This window comes from Polistes fuscatus, unplaced genomic scaffold (assembly GCF_010416935.1).
Source record: "Polistes fuscatus isolate 324 unplaced genomic scaffold, CU_Pfus_HIC Scaffold2, whole genome shotgun sequence".
Classification (NCBI taxonomy): domain Eukaryota; kingdom Metazoa; phylum Arthropoda; class Insecta; order Hymenoptera; family Vespidae; genus Polistes; species Polistes fuscatus.
The window spans coordinates 513833-534156 of record NW_025113096.1 but is presented as its reverse complement, the minus strand read 5'-3'; the positions used below and the strand labels follow the sequence as shown (position 1 = coordinate 534156).

Sequence of the window (20324 nt, the reverse complement as noted above, 5' to 3'; positions counted from 1 at the left end):
CTAGATGCTTTTTAGTTCTCTAGTTTTTACAGACATAACGTTTTTAACACTCTCGACGTTAAGTCAAAGAGAAATTTTTATAAAGGAATCGTATCCCTCGGGGAAACCAAATAAAAAACGATAATTAATTAAAAGAAATAATTACGCGTAGAATAACCTTCTGGCTTGATTATTTAATCCGATTGATTATTTTAGAATGAATCTTACGATCTTAGGTTGTGAATCTTGGTAAGAAAATCACGAAAATGAAGATATATTACGTAGATCGGATAAGGAACGTAGTCGTAAGTACGTCAACCTTTGTAAGATAAATTGTCAAAATAAAGTTTATAATTCTTGGTTTCCTGTAACATATGTATGCGTACCACCCGCCCATTGTCCTTTCTTCTCGTTTCTGGTAGGGAAGACGTCAAGAAGAGAAGAATACGTACAACACTCGCGCTTTTCCTCCTTTCCGCGTCCGACATTGTATCACAGTTGTGTATAGTCGTTTGTGCAGTCTTCTTTGGAGTTTGGCGAATAAAGGGAAGAGAGGAGAATACGCGGGAAGAGTGCGAGACAGTTTTATAGAGACGAATACTCGTCGTAAAGACGTCGGGTCCACCTCTGCAACTCCTGCTTGTCTTCGCGAAAACGTTACGAGAGCCAGAGGATTCACAAGTTACCCCTGTAACCTTTTCCTCCTTGCGTTTTACCTCCATCCCGAGACGGACGAGTCTCTCGGTTCTAGTTACCGACGACCCCCCCAGGGAATGCTTCGTAATTTTAAAAGCGCTAAATCTTTCCCGCTTTAACATCCCATTCCGCGTACGTCGATCTGCCGTACCCCTCTTCGAATATTTATCACTGTGGTCGAGAGAAAAAGAACGAAAGAAAGAAAAAAGAAAATATACGGGTAAAAGTGATTATGAATTTTCTAGAAAGACGATTAGCAAACGAAAAAAAAAAGGCCTCCCTCCTATTCTCCCGAGTCTTTTTCTATTCGTTCGAAAACTTTTATTCTCTTTAGAAGACGATACAAATTGTGGACGACTCGTTAAAGTCGTAAAGAAATAATATGCAACGCGAGAGGAAAACAGAGAGAAAGACAAAGAGAAAGGAACGCGATGAAAAATTTGCTAATGTGATGAATGTAACTGGAATACGAAAGTCAGGAAAGTAAAGTTAAGAAAAATGAATGAGAAAGAGAGATGGTAGCGAGTCTTTCCCGACGGTTCACGTTGATTTAAATCGTTTCGTTAGGAGCTCGGGAGGCCTCGGGGAGAGGGTGGGGGGGGAAAGAAGCATTCACGGAGAAATGTCAGCGATGCGCGACAAAAATTGCGGAGAGGCATCACTGTTAAATGTTAACAACTGGTGAATTCCAAAGGAGGCGCGGCCCTTTGATATCCTTCGAGGAGGGGAACGAAACCCAGACTCCATCGGGTTTTAAGACACATGCCTGCTTGCTAAGTAGCGGCTTCTACCGGCGCGTCTACGCGTCTTTCTTCCCTTCTCTTACGCATTACGAAGGACAGAGAAGAAGACAACGAAGACGACGACGACGAGGACGACGACGGAGACGACGACGACGACTGATGTCGGCAGCTTTGCCGTGGACCACGGCTGTTCGTCTACGTCCCGCGAGGATTGATGGCCCTCTCGTGCTACGTGCTCGTCCTCCATCTCTTTCCCTTTCCCTCTCCCTTCTTCTTCTTCTTGTTATTCCCTTCTTCTTTCCTGTGCCAAGCCAAGGCTCTCTCCTCCGGTCATTCTCCAAGATCTTACATTTATGGAATATCTTGAAATCTCCGTTTCGCTGACGTCCAACGGTCAGCAATCAACCGATTGTTCCCGTTCGGGGCCCCGTGAAGGCTTCAAGAAGACGCTCGAGAGGATGCCTTCGTCGGGTCCCCTTTTATCTTCCTACCAGCCCTTCACGATTTCGCTCATCCACCGAGACAACGAGACGGGAACCGACGACAGGTACCGACGACGGAATGACGAGACGTTTAGAATGATAATGAGCGATCTATGGAAATCGCATAGGCGAGGATTTTAGAAGATAGCTAAAGCGTATATCGTTCATTGATCCCAACTTAATGACAGACTACGATTGACGCTAATTAGATTCTCTCGTCGGGATAGAAAGGTACAAAATTCTACCTTGCCGACTACTCTCTATAATCGAAAAACTCATTTCGAAAGATCAAGATCGCCGGTAGTGGTAGCATTTGAAAGAAATTAACCGATATTGCGCAAAGCGGAAGAATCGAAAAAAAAAAGAGAAACAACCATGACGCGTATGCGTCAGTACCAACGATATAATAAAAATTCTAAACAAACTATAGAAACTAGAAAAGTTTCCTTTCCCTGACGAGTATCCAACTAATACCATACGACAGAGAAACTTTTTCTAAAATCAGTCAGCGATAGTCGGTGGGATGTTTCAACGGTCCAAGTATTTCCGTAACTCATTTTACGTGGAAGCCCCTTTTTCCGGGACGATTTTTCTTCTTCTTCTAACTTCTTCTTCTTCTTCTTCTTTTTATTTGTCATACTTTAGTACACGCGACGCGACTACCACTCGGATTGTACGAACGAGAAACGCCTCTATACAGCACATAGCGCGCGTAATAAAGAGCGCGGGACTCCAGAACGTTGGATCTGACAAGCTTTTTCTGCTACGATAAAAGTCAGAAAGAGGCAATCTATTACCTACCTCTTCTTCTTCTTCTTCTTTCCACCGAAACTCTCTTTCTCTTTTCCCTTTCTCTTTCTCTTTTTCATTCTATCCTATAAAAGAGAGAAAGAAGAAGAGAGGGTTCCGTGCCTTCGGTTGGAGAGTTTCTAACGTAAGTCGGCGCCCTTTGATCCATTCTACCTCCCGTCTGGCTACTGGAATTCTCTATTTACTATTTAAGGCCGCTATCTATTGCCCGCGCCGTCTACGCGTCTCGTTAATTTATATACGCGTATACACACAACGCTCAGTCCGTTCAGTCCCTTTCCTAACGGACGATAATAAATATTATTCCCCCCTTCTCAACCCACCTTCTTCTTCTTCTTCTTCTTTCTTTTCTCCCTTTCTCTTCCTCTTTCTATTTCTCTTCTTTGTCTCGCGCCTTTGGAAGAACTCTGACTCTCTCTCTCTCTCTCTCACTCTTTCTCTTTCTTTACGAGTCCTTACCAACGCGTGTTTCGTGGAAGGAGTAAAGTCTAAGGCAAACGGATTGACGTAGATACCACCATCCCTTCCCCCACCCTTCCTTTCTCTCTCTCTCTCTCATCGTGCATAAATAGAAAAGCAGCAAGGTGCTAGGTATCGAGCTTGTCTAATGATTTTATCGCCTTTACCTCTCTCTCTCTTTCTTTTTCTTTCTCATTCACACACTATCCAATCTGTTTCTTGCAACATTCTACAATGTCCGTAGTTACAAAAAAGGTAATACGATCTCTCTCTCTCTCTCTCTTTCTCTCTGTCTACCTAGCGACGCGTTGAGAGAATCATTTAAGCCTTAAGTAATTTTGTCAGCGACGCTATTTAACAGACTCGTTGAAAGTAGCTACGTTTACACGAATTTTATCGTCCGCTCGACGTTTGAATTACGTTACATACTCTTATACTATTTAAAGAAATTCTAAGCTTGGCAATGACATCGTCTTTTACTAGTTTCGTAGAATATCGGTTCATCGCTTGCGCTAATAAATAAGTCATACTTCTGGTTTATTTCGTCACCCTCTCTTAATTGTATGCTCTGAATTTTCTCAGCTCTCCTATAAGTAATATAGACAGAATACATTTCTTTGATAAATAAGTAAATACTTCCCTGAATTTCCTCTAAGTATATAAGAAAAAATCTTGACTCGAAAAAAGTTGGAGGATTTAAAAAAAAAATAATGAAACTTCTAATAATTTGAAAGATCTCTCGTTTGATTCGGTCGAACGTAAAGACCATTGTTGGGTCGCGAATCGGCATCGGTCGTTATCCGGAAACAGATCGAGACAGTTGGTAGTAGAAGGAAGGAAGAACAGGAAGAAGAGAAGGAGGTACCAAAAGCTCGAAAAGAATTCATCGCCTGTCCTCGCTCGGTAAAACCGCGGCCGTAGATCTCGCGGCACCGTTGATGTGACACGTCACCCTCCCTCTCTCTCCTTTGCTAGAGAACTCCTGCACCGACTTGTGCTGTTGCTGCCGCTTCGATACCTGTCCGTCTCGAGCCGTCATTAAGCCCCGACCAGATTCCAATCTGAACGGACGGACAGGACGGGCCGGACTGGACGGACGGACGGGTGAGCATCCGATCAGGACAGCCACAGAACGCACGAACGTTTGCTTTCCTTTGCTTTGCTTTCCTTTGCTTTGCTTGCTCGCTTGCCAACCGATTGACGTTAAAGCGGCTCGATAGAAAATCAAAGGTCAAGGCTTTCCAAACGTACCCCCCTTCCAATCCCTGAGATCGATTCTTCAGATCGATCGACTATCGATAGCCTATCGATCCGCTATCGATCCGTGGTGGTGGTCTGTATGTACCCTAACGTTCCTTCCAAGACTATATTACCGAATCCGCTTTCTCTCGTTGAAAATTTCTATCGATCGCGAGTGAAAGACAAAAGGGGGGGAATGATGTTGATGTTAATCTCTTGCTACCGAACCGTCGACAATCATTAGCGAGTGAAATTCTATCTTTTCGATGCTTTATTTAACCTTTTAATATCCTAGTTAGATACTTTCCAATTTTCGGAAATCATTTAAGTTATCTCAAACTATGTTTTTTTTTCAAAACTAGTTACAAATTGTTGTAAGATCATTTTTGTTGATGATAGATCAAGTGTAAACGAATGCAATAAGAGGGAGGAAGTTTTGAATTTAGTATATTTTGTTTGTTTTGTTTCCTCGCGACCATCATATCCAGATCCAGGCTCGATTTTACATAGTCGTTCGAAGTCCGTTCCGGCTGTTAAACCTTGTCGTGGATGCGACGACGCGTCGAGATTCGTAATCGGCCTGTTCTTTATGACGGGAATCCCCGACGATGCATCTTTCCTGGTGTGCTCGAAGAAAAATAACCGCGTCAGATAAGAGAAAGCACACGGTGGAAAGAAAGGAGAGGAGGTAACATTCTCATTTATATTCTTTTCCAGTGTAATCCTTGAGTTTCAGGGTGAAGAGATAAGTACCCGGTAAGTCCATTTTGACGTCTCAGCTAATCCCACGACGACGTATCACTGCGGTACGATCGATCACTGGACTGTTACATTGTCTGCTTAGTTGCCTTCTCTTCGTAAATTATTGCGACCGATAAATCGGAAAAGACCGACTACCTACCCTCACCAATACAGAGTAAACGAACGAACGAGGGAACATATGCACGAACTACGATTTTTATGGCTTTTCTCATATGCTAGACGATCATACGATCCATTTACTTCGATAAAAATAACCAAAAGTTTGTCCAAAATCTTTCTATTTTAATATCAACTTTGTTATATTCGTTTAATACAAATAAAAAATAAAATGTTTAAACGACGATACCTTACGTTTCCTTTATGAAAAAAAACAAGTCTGTAAAAATGCCATTAATATTTTTATTACAATCTTTTAATTCCTTCGAATAGCAGGGAGAAAAGACATTCGCGTAAATGAGTTCCAACCGAGAGTATTATTTCCTGTTATATAAGTGTTCCCCGCTCGTTTAAGGATAACAAACGGATAGAAATGATTTTTCTTGGTACTGAAAAATGTAAAAAGAAGAAAAGAAAAATAGTGTTCTTGGAAAAGGCGGTAAAGTCGTAAAAGCTGCTTTCCTTGAAACAATTATTCCTTCGACTTAGAGTCGGATTATAATAAAACAGAGTACGAGTATAAAGTATGATATAGATAAACAAATAAATAGAAAAAGAAAAGGGAAAAAGAAGAAGAATAAAAATAAGAAGAAGAAGAAGAAGAAGAGGGAAGGAGAGAACACGATGAGGATAGGAAGAGAGTTAAGGTAGTCCGAGAAAAAGCGTGGGACGAAGTTTGGGCGGATCGGTTCGAACCGGCAAGCTGCTAATGACGAGGCGTTAATTTAGCAGCCACGAGAAGGAAATATCTGCGGGTTGGCACGGTCGCCTGCTTGCCTGCCTGCCTGCCTGACCAGTCGCCGTCGAGTGTTATGGAAGCCTATGCATCAGAATGATGAATGATGTTTCGTGGTTGGAGCGTGGTAAACGAAAAGGGACCGATGTGTGAGACTAACGGAGAAAGAGGAAGAGTGGAAAGAGGAATACGAGAGAAGCAGGGAGGAAACGGGGGGGGGGTTTGAAGCATCTGCACGCGATACGCGAATCAGCTCGATCCCTCAAAGCCGTTTCGACTAAAAAGCTCTCGTTTATTACAAACGTAGGACGTTTGCGCGTCGAACAACTCTCTATCTGCCGTTCGTTCTCTCCTTCGATTATTTTCTCTTTTTATCTTTCTTTCTCATTCGCTTCTCTCCTTCCAAAGCTTATCTGGGAACGAATCGCGTCGATACATCTTTCCGGGACGACGAGATCTCTTGCCATCTCTCGCCGAGATGCCGATAAAACGAACAAAATATCCTCGTGAAATCTTGAATTCGCGCGATTTCTCATTCTCCAAACGACTTTAGACTTCATTCATTTCTCACGAGTTCCCCTATCCTCAAACACCACCACCACCACCACCACCACCCTTGGAAACGTCTTCATTCGGATCAATTTTTCGTCGTTATAATTGTCGTCGCGTTTCGTTTCGTTCCGTCGACGAATTCGAGGATCCTCGGTTCATTCGTTTAAATTCGAAAACGATCAGACCATTTTCGCTTTTAATTAGATCAAAATAAATATATCCGTTTGTAGGAGAATTAACGTAAACGAAACTACGTTCGTAAGGATGTAGGGGTGGAATATTTAGCGATCAAGTTGTACGCGTCGGTGAAACATTCTCGCGCGGAAATGACGCGTTACCTTCTTTTAAGTCGCGAGAAAAGGGACAAGAAACGACGTAACGTCTGCCTGCCTGCCTGCTTGCTTGCTTGCTTGCCTGCCTGCCTGCTCGCCTGCCTCTTAGAGTCCAACTTTATCTCGGTGATTTTTTTATTTTATCCGATACGACGTCATTGCCGTCGTGCTTCTTGCATATTTTTCTTTCTTTTCTTTCACGCATACACACGCATATATACGCGTAGATTCTTCTTCTTTTCCTTTGTAACTCCGCCTTCCCGTGACAGGTCGCAGTTAATTAAGAAAGAAGCGAACGACGATAATGACAGTGGCAGACGTAGGTACTTTTGCGTATGGGGAATTGCAAAATGGCGAAAGAACGGATAGTAAATCAAGATACGAAGCACGTCGGGTAGCTGTATATTGCGACAGTTATACGAGCCATCCATCATCATTTAGAGACGGCATCTATCAGCGTCACCACTCGTGAGCGCGATAATGACGATTCACCGGCTTAGCGGCTCGCTTTGACCCGAACTACCGTTAATTTACGAACCTTCCCCCGTTGCTATCTTTACATCTACCCTTTCGATAAAGTTACCACGACGACAACATCGTTATAATAGTCGTCGATGTCTCTCGATAAAATCGTTTCGCTCATTCTAATCGTATTTCTTTCATCGTCGTTCTAAAACAAATAATATTACGATTTAACAAAGATATATTTATCTATAATACATAATACTTATTTATTCGGATATGCTTGATTTCTAATTAAGAATACTCGAATTATTTCAAATCATTTTTTCAATTCTACGTCAAAGTATTATTTTTTTGATATATATATATATATATAAAAAAAGTATTATATTATTGACATATGCACGCAACTATTTGTTACGTTATATATCAGTCATTATAACTTCCTTTGAGAAATGGTTTACTCGAGTGTACTATTTCGTTGATACCGCTTGATCGAGGGTAACTGGGGACGAAAAAAGGGACAATTACGGCAGAAACATTGTCAAGGATATCGGTCATATTTTCTGTCCCAGTCACTCGCTCGTGGTCTTCCCTTCAGGCTCGAGGAAGATGATTCTCGTGGTAAGGTTAGGTCTTTCTTGCAAGTAGAAGAGAAAAGTGGTAGTAGGAGAAGAAGAAGAAGAAGAAGAAGAAGAAGCGGAAGGAGGGTAGAAAGGTAAAGAATCGGGCGGGTTGGGCCAAGCATTGTGTCCTGATAGATGTGTCAAATCCGAGGCGCATTGTGTTCCTGGAGATAAATGGAGCCGGAGTGAAGAAGCAAAACACGTGCCTTTGTTACCGGTCTACTCATCGAAGGTAATTTAGAGCGCTTCTTCTCTTTTCCAAAGATAGCCTTAGGTACGATACAAGCGCCACGCGTACCTAACATTTACGAAAACTTCAAGCTTGCTACGTTGCTACATTTTTTGTTCTAAATCGTTAACGACTTTCCAACAATTCGAAGCATTTTATGAAATCGGTATTACAATATTTTGCAATGAAAAAAAAGAGACCAAGATATCATTCCTAACGACGATAAATTCTTACGATCGGAGTCGTTCTAATTACCCTTCACCATTATCCAATTAATCTAGCACCATTAATTTCTTCCTATCCGGAAACATATTTTTCAAAGATCACCCCTCCGGGTGTCGTTCCTTGTAGAAGTAGAACTTTCAAAAGAGACTACGCCGTTGCTCTTTGATTAGTTTCTTTCCCCTTGCTTGCTTATGAAAGCAAGAGGGAAAAAAAAGGGAAAAAGGGGGGAAAAATAAAGAAGGAGGGACGGAGTGCGAAAGGAAGATGGAAAGAAAAAAAAGAGGAGGGAAAGGTCGGTAGTCGCACGTCATTTAAGAAAGATGCATCGTAATCGTCTCTCTTATGCCGAGAAAGAAGAAGAAAGAGAGAAGAGAGAACCGAAGATAGTGAGAGTGTGTGACTCGGTCGGTCACACAGAAACACAACGTAGGGAGAGACAGTCCGGGACACAAGTCCGGGACACAAGTCCGGGACACAGTCCGCCACCCTGGCGACATGGCTGGGTGGAGAGCAGAAAGCGAGAATTCTCCCGCGGCGCGGAGCCGCGGCACTCGCTTCGCATAAATCATCCCGCTTCTGCTTGGAACAGGGAGAGGCGAAAATAGATGGAGCTCTCTGCGCTTTATACATAAAGAGAGAGAGAAAGAGAGAGAGAGAGAACATATCTCTGTTGCCTTCGTGCCCGTGGCTACAAGCGCGGACCGTATTTCTTCTTTTTCTTCGTCTTATCCTCCCCCCGTTCGTTTTATCTTGTTTCTCTTCTTTCTAGTCGACCTCGTCGTCGGCGACATCGATGGCATCGTCCTCCTTCCTTCCTTCCTTCCTTCCTTCCTTCCTACCTTAGGAATAAAGACCTCCCACATATTTTCGTGACTTCCTTGAACACAGGTATGAGCGAACCCACGCCATAGGATACCCACTTCTCTAAGCGCGAAAGACCCGAGCTCGGCTCCTTTCTAGAATCTTAAGAATCCAAGCACTCGTTCTTCGGTGCTTCTTACATTGCCAACGCATAACTCCCCGACAATGTTTCTCAGGAAGCTGACGCGAACTGGACGCACGCACCACCACCACCACCACCACACATCAGCCTTCCGGCATATGCCGCTCGCGGAAGTGCACTTTAACAAGCTTGTTTTCGCGCGCGCGCACCGACAGTCTATTTTTTTTATCCCCTGTTCTCGCGACTTGTCCAAGACTCTCTCGGAGAACTCGTGTTTCGTGCTTGTAATGCCGCTGTCGATTGGGAGATATCATCGACCTGACCTGTTTGTTGCTTCCCGTCTTGAACACACGTTCTTACAAGAATCTTACTTTCGTCAGGGTTTAAACATCTCACGTGGATGATTAAGAGCTTCGCTTTTTCTTTTTTTCTTTTTCTTTTTTTCAAAGTTTCCCCGAAAGAAATATTTGTCGGATGTTAATGGTACGAAAGAAGTGTCTCCCTTGTGATTTATTATTTTCGTTCAAAGAAAGAAATATATGTCCTTTCGGCAGTTCGAGAATGTTTGTTTCTCTTCAAAATATATCGTCCTAAAATAATAGGTAGACATATCGTTTTCTTCAAATTGGAAAGGTTCCGTCTAGTTCGCGCAATGCAAATAAAAGACAATTTTTTCTACTTTCCCCTTTTGTGTGCGAAGAAAGCAAATCTTTAAAAATCCTAATCCATATGTTCGTAGTCTACGAAAGAAAATTGGATAAAACGATGCTTAAGCATAAAAAATATCAAAAGAAAGGGGCGTTTCTCATTTGTTTGCCCCATTTGAAACGTCGAATATCGGATAACTATGGTTCAAAGGAAAAAACCGAAAAGTCAAAAAAATCAATTGATACCCCCTGCCTGTGTTCCGAACCATGAATCTCGTCTTTAAAAAAGAACTTTTTGTAGCGTTATTTATTTCTGTCATGCGGTAGTGCACGTTTGTAACCGATACTGAGAGAGAGAACCTGCTGGTGCTGGTGCTGCTGCTGCTGTTGCTGTCATTGACGTCCTGTGACGACAACGACGACAACTAAGACGACGAACAGACCGAGGACTAAGCTTTCCAGGGGATCCCATGGAGCATCACGCTGAGCGAAGCGTGGTGCTCCATAAATCTTCGGAGTGTTTTTACGTATCTGACCCCGTGCGACTATTCCATTATTAGATGCAGCTTTCAAGCTTACTCCGCAAGAATTTCACGAAAGCACACGTTGAACGAGCAAAGCAACTCCGACCATACTTTGACGTATATTGACCAACCATATGTCCCTCTCGTATTCCTCTTCTTTTCATCCCGATTCAATCGAATTTATCATCTAGCATCAGCAGTACTTTCAATGTTCCATTCCGACCTCCCATTTTGATCTATTCTTTGCCATTTCTGCTTAAAGTCCAGTCAAGAGAGGCGAGTGGTTAGTTTTCAGGAGATTGGACAAACCGTTCCAAATCTATACGGTCATATACTGGCTCGGAAAGAAAGCGATATTTATGTTTTCCAGATCGTAAATCACGTCGAACTACCCCAATAGATGTGGATATTCGAAATGATTACATTTTTCAGCGAATCTATCGCTAATAGATTTAGATCCTATACGTCGTCTAAATCATTCTTTGCCAACCTATTTTTTTGACGAATGATCTGTCAAGAAACGTTTAAATTTATGACGCGTCCAAAATTACAATTAGAATAATATGAAAGAATGATCGTAGGAACTGCGGGGCATGGTATACAATTATATTATATTTTAGTAAAAGAGAAAAAAAAAAAGAAATGTAAGAGGATATAGCGGGTTCGCAGCCGTTTCGTGCGGCTCTTAAACGCGAAGCAGCGGCGGCAGCGGCGGCAGCAGCAGCAGCAGCAGCAAATCATTGTCGGGGTCAGAAACGAGCTGCGTGAAAAATTGGCTGTGCTTCCAGAGAAAACCAATAACGCCCCGCCACATCAAACGCGGATTCCGGGAAATCATTACCCGGTCTACGCCCAAGGCTTACACACATACGGCGCGGCGTAGCGTTTAAACGCTGGCTGGCTGGCTGGCTGGAGGAAGTCAAGCTTGGAAGTTGGCGCTGCGATCAGCAGTAGTTGGTGGTGGTGGTGGTGGTGTGTGCGGTGCCAACGTGGCATTGTCGCGCGGTGCTGGCGCAGCAGCAGCTTTTTCGCGGCTCGGTCTCTCGGTGGCGCTGCTATCGTCGTAGTTCTGCCCCCCACGCCCCTCCACTCTCTTTCTCTCGGTGCCCCCGCGACGTGAGTAACGTCCCGAGTAATATTACGATGACAGTAATTGCTGCTTTGATCAATGCAGATACAGCCGCGCGTAGGCAGCCCTGTCACGCCACTGGGATTCAACGCGATCCTTTCCGGCGTCATGGTTGCGGATAGTCGCCGTAGGCGGATGTATTGCCTACGTGCCTACGACTCTCTTACGCGGATTCCTCTTTACGTGTCTACGTCTACGTATATGTATACATATATGTATGTATATATATATATATACATGTGTGTACGTCGAGAAATAATCGAGCTTGCTTCCTGCGTAACGGATTTAGCTTCGAAGACGACGACAACGCGAACGCGTTAACGACGATGCCACGATCCATCACCTGTCGCGCCACTTTCCACTTTTTCCTAACGTCGGCCATCTTTGACTTCCAGTACATGCTCGATTACTAGGTGTCTTTAGAAACTCTCTCTCTCTCTCTCTCCCTAACTGTTTGGCTCTCGACGACGACGACGACGACGACGACGACTTCGTTAGGAAGATTCAATAGCTAATCTCTTAAGAAAGAGATCAAGGATGACGATTTTATTGCGATCCTCACCTTTCTTCTTCTTCCCCCCGTCCCCTCCCCTTTCCAATCGCAGGAAAGAGATATCCGACGCATCGTTTCATCGCCAAATTATCTTGGCAACCTACTACTGCTACGGTGGATCCGAGCTTACAGCGTTATAATATTATAGTTATACATTCCAGACACATTTCGCTCGTAAAGTTCGTTAAAACGACGGCTGCTGCGCTAGAGGATCGCATAAAGTACGTTTCAAACGGAAGACAGGGGCGACCCGACGCTCGACATAAATATCGAAGAATCGTAAAGTCGAGGTGTCATGCCAAACACTGAGAGAGAGAGAGAGCTCGCGATGGATGAGAACCCTCGGACTTCTATTAACGATCGTCGATCGACGAACTCCACCAGAGACAGATCTACGAAAAAAAAAGATAGAAAAAGAGAGAGCTAGTACGTGTGCGTGCGTTCGTATGCGTGCACTCTATGAGAATCGTCCTAGCAGGAGTCCAAGAACCATCTTTTACCCCTCCCCTCCTTCCTTCCTTCCTTCTTCTTCTTCTCCTCCTCCTCCCCGCCCCTCTTTTTTCCTTCTCTCTTTCTCACTCACTTCTCTTACGAGAGACTTTTATTTGTGGTGGAATAAATAAAAATTTACGAGCAATTTACGGAGGGTCCTCCGTCAGGTCAGGGGGATCCATCAATTTACTCCGAAGTGCTCGTTTGGCGCGCGGGCTACAAAATCGTCGACGAAGTTCTCTTTATGAAGCTAGAATAGATTAATGCTCTCGTTTGTTCGGTAATGGCCCCGATAAATTATCTTAATAGCTCGAGGCGGCTATAAATATATTCCACGGTTCCTGCGCTCTTACGCTTGTTTTCCTGCTACATCGACTTCTCTCTGCGCGCCGTCGAACTGCCATGTTTTCCGTGTCACTGATACCACGAGGCAGTTGGGGCGGCGGCAGGGTACGGGGATTCAACGAAAGCAGGAAAGAGAGGAAAGACCGACGAGAGGATAAGAAATGGAACGGGGAAAATAACAAAAAAAGTATAATGGAAGTATAAGAACGATGCGACTCGATGCAACATCCTAGCGGCTGGCTGACTGGCTGGCTTGCTTGCTTGCTTTCGTGTAAACCCACGTTGCTCGCTAATGTTCGATATTATTCAAATTTTTCTTCAACGACCTATGGTTGGTTGGTTGCTCGGTGGTGGTGGTGGTGGTGGTGACGATGGTGGTGGTGGTGTTTCGTAGAGTAACGAATCGTTTTTAATCTAAACTCGGTGATCTTTCTCTAGGAAATTTATTACTTTAAGAACGTAGAACGCGTTATTGCGTGTAACTGCACGCACGCGTTTGCCAATATTTAAGTGAACCTACACCTCTTCCTGCAAATATACTTTTGTGCTCCTTTTTTTTCTTTTTTTCATCTACACGCCCTTTCGAATTTTCTACTTTCTACCAAATGTAATATATTATTATATACTTATTACGTATCTTCTCACCTGTTCGGGGAAAGAAAACCTCTTACGTAATTATTACAATATTATCTTACATTTTATTTTATTTTAAACGCAAATTAAGATAAAAAATAAAAACAATAAAAATGTATGTAAAATGTTGATATCGGTTATAGGAAATATTAACGAGCGCGTAAAAATATCTCAATAACGTGACACGGAGGCTGCATAAATTCGATGGAATATTCCCATTATTGCATCGGAATGTAGACATTAAGAGGATTTTAAAAAAGAACGGTAAAACCTTAAGTTGATATACGCGCGAAGAAAATTTCATACCTATCGTAATATTACGGAAAAAGAGAATTCGTATATAAATTCCAACCGCGATATAAGGTAACCTGTTACGACAGATTAATACGTTGGTAACGTTAAACGATGACTGAACTATCGGAATGAAAAATAAGATAAAACGTTAAGACGTCTTAAAGGAGTGCCAATAAATGTTTCAAATGAAACTCACGGAGTACCTAACTGAAATGAAAGTAAATAAAATATCGTTAACGCAAGCATGTTTTATTTCTCTTTTTTCTTTTTTTTCATTATACTTATGTATCTGTGAAATTAAACGGTAACATCTTTAGAAAATATTCTTTTCGTATTGCAATGAAAAAAAAAAAGAAATAAAAAGAAATAAAAGTCTCGTCATTTATTGGCTCGTTAATCATGTTTTCCTTTTATAAGGAGAAACCGATACGAAGACGCGCAAAAGAGGAAAAAAGAAGAAGAGGAAGAAGAAGAAGAAGAACGGTGAGTGCACTCGAACGAAGGGGTAAGTAGGTATTCGATAGTCTGTAATGTACTCAGAAACGATGCTGAATTTCCACGAAAGAAACCTTATCTTGCAAGTACAGATAGCAGCCAATAACGACAACGGCGTTAAGAAGGAGAAGAAAAGAAAAAGGAAAAGAATACAACGAGACGACGCAAACGCAAAAAGTTACATGTGTTAGCCAGCACACCCCGACTAACAGTGCAAGATGGCTTATTCCAATGAGAATATATGAAACAACACGAAGGGAAACAAGCGATGATACTCACAGTCTTTCGCCGACTACACCATAAAATACGCCATAAAAGGAAAGAAGAGAAGAAAAGAGCCGGACAAAGGTGAAAAGACGAATTTAAAAGAGTGAACGCAGAGAGCGTCCTTTTCGCGAATCTGTGCGTGCACCTATCCGAAATAAACCAATCGAAAATTTTCGACTATTTTCACAACTATTTTTTCGTTTTTAATATTGAGTTAAAGGAAAAATCTTGCGAGTGGAAATATTTTCCACTTCACCGATCATAAATTCAACCGCAAATCGTTTCCGCGATTTCATTCGTTCCATCGTTCAAACATTTTTAAATATTTAAGCACCGAAGACACTTTTCTACTACATTATTTAATGACATAAAAAAATTCGCTAGCGAATTGAGAGAATGATCATAGTTAGATAAAAATAATAGATTTTAAGAAAGTCACTTAAATAATTGTGCAAACGTAATGGATTTAAACCAATCGACGTAATTTATTTTAATCGAATCACTTGATCCCGTGTAATTTATGTGACACCGGCGAATTTGTAGAATTCGAATAGAAATATCGCGTGCTAAAATATGTGAAATATGTATTTCCTTGAAAACAATTTCTATATAACGAACTAAAGTATGTATACGTGAATTCTAAAAACAACTATTTCACGCATATCCTCGAATTTTATCTCGCATCTTTTTTAAATTATATTTTTACTTTCGCGTAATTTCACCGGGACTTTGCCGGTTACGTTACTCTAACTCGCGAGTCATTACCAGCGCGTCATAAACATCGAAATGCGTTTCGAATGGTGAGGCGAGGAAGAGAACGCGATATAGAAATGTAACGCATATGTGGTAGATCTTTTGAAACGACATCGAATGAAAGGATAGGTAAAATAGAAAGATATGAGAATAAATATATACATGTCGTTGTAAATCTCGTTAGAAATTGATTTCGTTTCTCTCCGTATTCTTTGTAACATTTAACAAATCAAATGAGAATATCCCGAAAGAGAAGTTAGAAACGGAGACGGCAGTTTCTCGAAACGGCAGAGCTCAGACATACGCCTGGTATTTGGCAGAAATTAGGTTGGTAATGCCTCAGCGACCGGTCTCAGCAGCAGCACTTAACGCCGTAAAGCTGTTTGATGGCATCGCTATCACCCCTAACCGTTCCTAACAGTCCAACGCACACTTCACACTGCGCCCGGGCTCTGACACTGCAACCGTGAGTTATTCACTTAATGCGGCCATTACGCGCTCCTCGATGGTGCTTCATCCTGATTTACTTGACAAGCATTTATTGCTTCTATCTCGGCTAGCAATATTAAACCCTCTGCTCGCGTTTCCTACGTTCATATATACATAGGTATATCCTACGTATGTACGTACGTACGTAGAATGCGTTCTCTTATGCGTATTCTACTAACGTGTCTATGTATAAGTAAGCGGGTGTGTACAAGCGATATCACGACGCTGCCGACGACGACGACGACGATGATGGTGAAAGCTTCGCGGAATGATCGATGTCCAGCTTGTACATAGAGAGAGAGATGCTTCGAGAAAACGGAGTTTTGTAAACCGTATTAACTACGGGGTTTACTGGATAAACCTGTGCTATCGAATACTTTTCATCGCGTTCACCATTGAATCATTTTTCAAACGTGTGATATCAAATAATTACACTTATCGGTTAAATTTTCTCATTACTTTTTAGATAAATAATTCTTGCAATAGTTTTTGACTTTGACTCGTCTCTTATTTTATTTGAAAAATAAAATATCAATACTCTCTCGTGTTACTTTGTTTAACATGCAATCGTCCTACTCGTTCCAGAGCGTCTGCACATCTACTAGATAACTGAAGTCGATGTAGTATAATAAATATCATTCTATTGTCCTCGATTGTAGTTGGCATCGTAAGAATATTCAGTTTCTTGCTATATACCAAGAAACATTATGAAAGATGTCTGCATTGGAACGATATATAATAGTTGTTACGATTATCTTAGTTTGAAAAGTACAAGTTTTATAGACTTTTTGAAATATCATATTTATCCTGTCACTATCTGTCTCTATCTCCTTCTATCAAAAACCATAATTTAGATGCAATACGCACGTAATAGATACATACGTAAATATGTATACATCTTACTGCGGATATCCTCTTTCGTTTCGAACGAACACTATGCCGTGCACACGAGGCTCGTTTTAGCACCGACGAATCATTAAACCTACAATTAATCGCTACTCTCGGTGAAGACTCGACGAGAGTCGGAGTTTATGCGTCCGTTAGGGGCGACGACGATGATTTATCGACGATCCTATTAAAGTCAGCCGACTACTACTACTACTATTACTACCACCACCACCACCACCATTGCTCGACATGTTAATGTGCTCTCATTGCTTTTTCTTTATGACTTCCTCAACTCCGTACTCTATTTTTCCCCCGATACGCAGATCGTAATTTGCACGTACGCGTTATCATCGATTTTCCTTAGATAACTAAATCGATATGCATGAACGATCATTTCCCCGACACCCCCACCCCCACCCCCACCACCACCAGCTCGTTCTCGTTTTGTCATCATTGCTCCATCTTCAAAAGAAATACGATCCTATTTAGTATGCAGGCATTTAATATCATTCATTTCATTTTATGATATGCTAATGAGCCATAAGTCATGATATTAAATTGAATGCTTTTGGATTAAGATAGAAACACATATGTACATATTTTTCCTATTAGGTTGTAATAATTGTCGTTACTTAGTAATAGCGAGATAGTTTGTCAATGGTATTAAATAGATTATTATACAGATTACATTATGAATAATTTCTCTTTTGATCCCTTATGACGCAAACGATATATATCCTTTTCCTTTACTTTTATTCCTTATCTTTCCTTCCTTCTTTTTTTCTTTTTATACACCTTAAAGAATGTTATGTTAAATGGGGGGAAATATTTCATTGAAATTATTACCCTATGCGTGAACAAATAAATTATTTGATTGGTATATAAAATAGACTGCTAAAAGTGTGCAACACCTTGTACCATTCCTATATATCTATCTTTTTTCTCTCTCTCTCTTCGTGACAAAGAGAAACGACCAAAGTCGAGTCTCGAAGCATGCTCAACATGCTTTATGACTTCTCCCGTTAAATCGACCAGTCCAAATCGAAAAATAAGTGCTCGGAAATGTACGAAATGTTCATTGTAACCGTCACACTTTCTTCGTAACTGATCACTCATCAGTAGTTAACCGACACGAGTATGCACCACCCTTTTGTTTCTACCCTTTCTCTTTCGCATTCCCCGTTCTCTTATTCGCACGTATTTCGATCGTAGGGAAAGTAAAACGGGATGACAGGAGAGATGACAGGGAAAATTGCGTAGGTGATGGTGCTGGGCCAGTATTGTTGTATCTTAGCGAGTCTTGTTATTCCAACGCGTAAGTGCACGCGAAAAAGAAAGGCAGGGGTAGAGGAAGAGGAAGAGGAAGAGGAAAAAGGCAAAGTGCACACATCGGTACCAACTGTATAATTTGAGGGTAATTCCGCGAGTCGTATAACCTGTAGGTAATGCCGGCAGGCAAGCAAGCAGGCAAGCAGGCAACCAGCCAGAGAATGCATCAGTGCTCTCCTCGTTTCGTTTAATTGGTCGTTTCTGGTTTTACGAGGTTTCAGTCGAGGCGCTACGACACAACGAGGACGAAAACGAGGACGATTGGATGATACCGAGTACGTGTGCCCGCGCGCACCAATAAACGTATAAATTATGAGTAATACTCGAAACGCATTATCGATCGACAACTTGCCAAGAATCGCATTCAAATCTTACGCATATAATACTTTCTAAGTCCTCAGAAGGATACTTTTATTTACGAAGGATTTTTTTTTATCGTGAAAATGTTTTATTCTCGTCGCGACCTACTTTTTCTTCGCGTATCTCGTTTCATTGAACGAATCATTCCAAGAATAATATTCGAATATAAATCGGCAAGTCTTTACTAATAATCTTATCAAGTCCATATTTGAACGAGTTATGAAAAGATCATTGTCGAGATATTGTCAAAATGCCGTTCGCGCGTTATCAAGATACCATTAACAACAATATGTAATTATGGCAATGTAATGCAAAGAAACAGTATTTATATTTTTCCATGATAATTGCAACTCGTTAGCTCGATTCCTTTATGAATATGTATTTTTCTCGAGATATGTATATTACATATTAGAGTACTTTAAATAATCACAGTTTCGTGATTTAGTTATCGCGAAACGTGTATTAAATAACACGTTGTTATGATTGAAATTGCCTACTTTTAATTATTTCATAAATTCGCATCTACATATTGGAATATTTAAATACCCATACCCCTTTATTCGAAATGCACTCGTTTCTTTTTCTCGTTCGTTCTTTTTTTTATACATCGCTCACTTACAATCATAACCAGTTTTCTTGCATAATCTCGCAATTGAATGAACGCGAAGGAATGAAAGAAAAGGAAAGTTAACGATGACGAAGAGTTCGGACGAAATTCGAGTTAAAACGAGTTGGAACGTGGAAAGGAACGCGAAACAAGGGAGGATCGAAAGTTTAGGCGTTTCTCTAATCCTTTTTTCTCTTTGTCATGTAACAAGAGCTCTCTCTGCCGGGTCCAGCAGCGGTCTGAACTTTTTTATCCTAATATGAATTCCCGATTCCGCGTAGCGCCGTGGGTCCTTGAAAGCTTGGCAACAGGACGAACATCCACGTCCACGTCCACGTCCACGTCCACGTCGTTGACGTCGAATACATTAGTGATTCCTGGCGGGGGACGCGCTGTAATGAATGTTTCCGGTGACGGCCGACATCGGGGAATGCCTCTTGCGACAAACAATACGGCCCTCTGTTCATCGAAGCCGCTTCTTCCACTTCTCTTTCTCCCTAACGCTATCTCTTTCTTTCTCGTCGACGTACATTGGTAACATGCACGGGTAAAAGGGTTCCTCGTCGTCGTCGCCGCCCAGTTTCGATCGAAATTCGTGCTCTGACTCTCGACGATCAATGATCGTTTGGCGAACCTTCCATTCTTCTTTCCGATTCTTTCCTTCGATCGAACGATGTCCAACTACTACCAAGATTAAAGAAAGAAAAACATTTCTTATATAGATTCGCACTCTTTCGAGTATTCGGCAATATATGGCTATTTCCTTTAATCTTTTATTTTATTTAACAGGTTAACTATAAACTGTACTATCAATCCCTTTTTTTGTTATATCAAATAACATTATTTGTAATAATTTTCGTAATGATATTACGAGAATCACGCATACAAGACGATAAACGTCAATGATTCCTCGATTAACTCATAATCCAACATCATCATATCTATGCGTCTATGCATCCATATATCGTACGTAACAACGAGCTTGAAATATCCGCAAATGAAACGACATGTTCTTCGTGTAGTCCTATCGAATAGTCGAAAGCTTAAACGCTATACTATTACTCTAGCAGCTTCGGAAGGATCAGAAT

General features: G+C 41.6%; 1 long non-coding RNA gene across 2 annotated transcripts; it reads left to right on the top strand.

Moving 5' to 3' along the window:
* Positions 1-12956: 12956 nt before the first annotated feature.
* On the top strand, positions 12957-15738 carry LOC122516987. Of its 2 annotated transcripts, XR_006303704.1 has the most exons (4): positions 12957-13792; positions 13898-14266; positions 14466-14553; positions 14636-15738. It is a non-coding gene; the product is annotated as an uncharacterized LOC122516987 (long non-coding RNA). The 2 variants fall into 2 exon arrangements; XR_006303703.1 differs by having other exon boundaries at positions 14466-15738.
* Positions 15739-20324: the final 4586 nt, after the last annotated feature.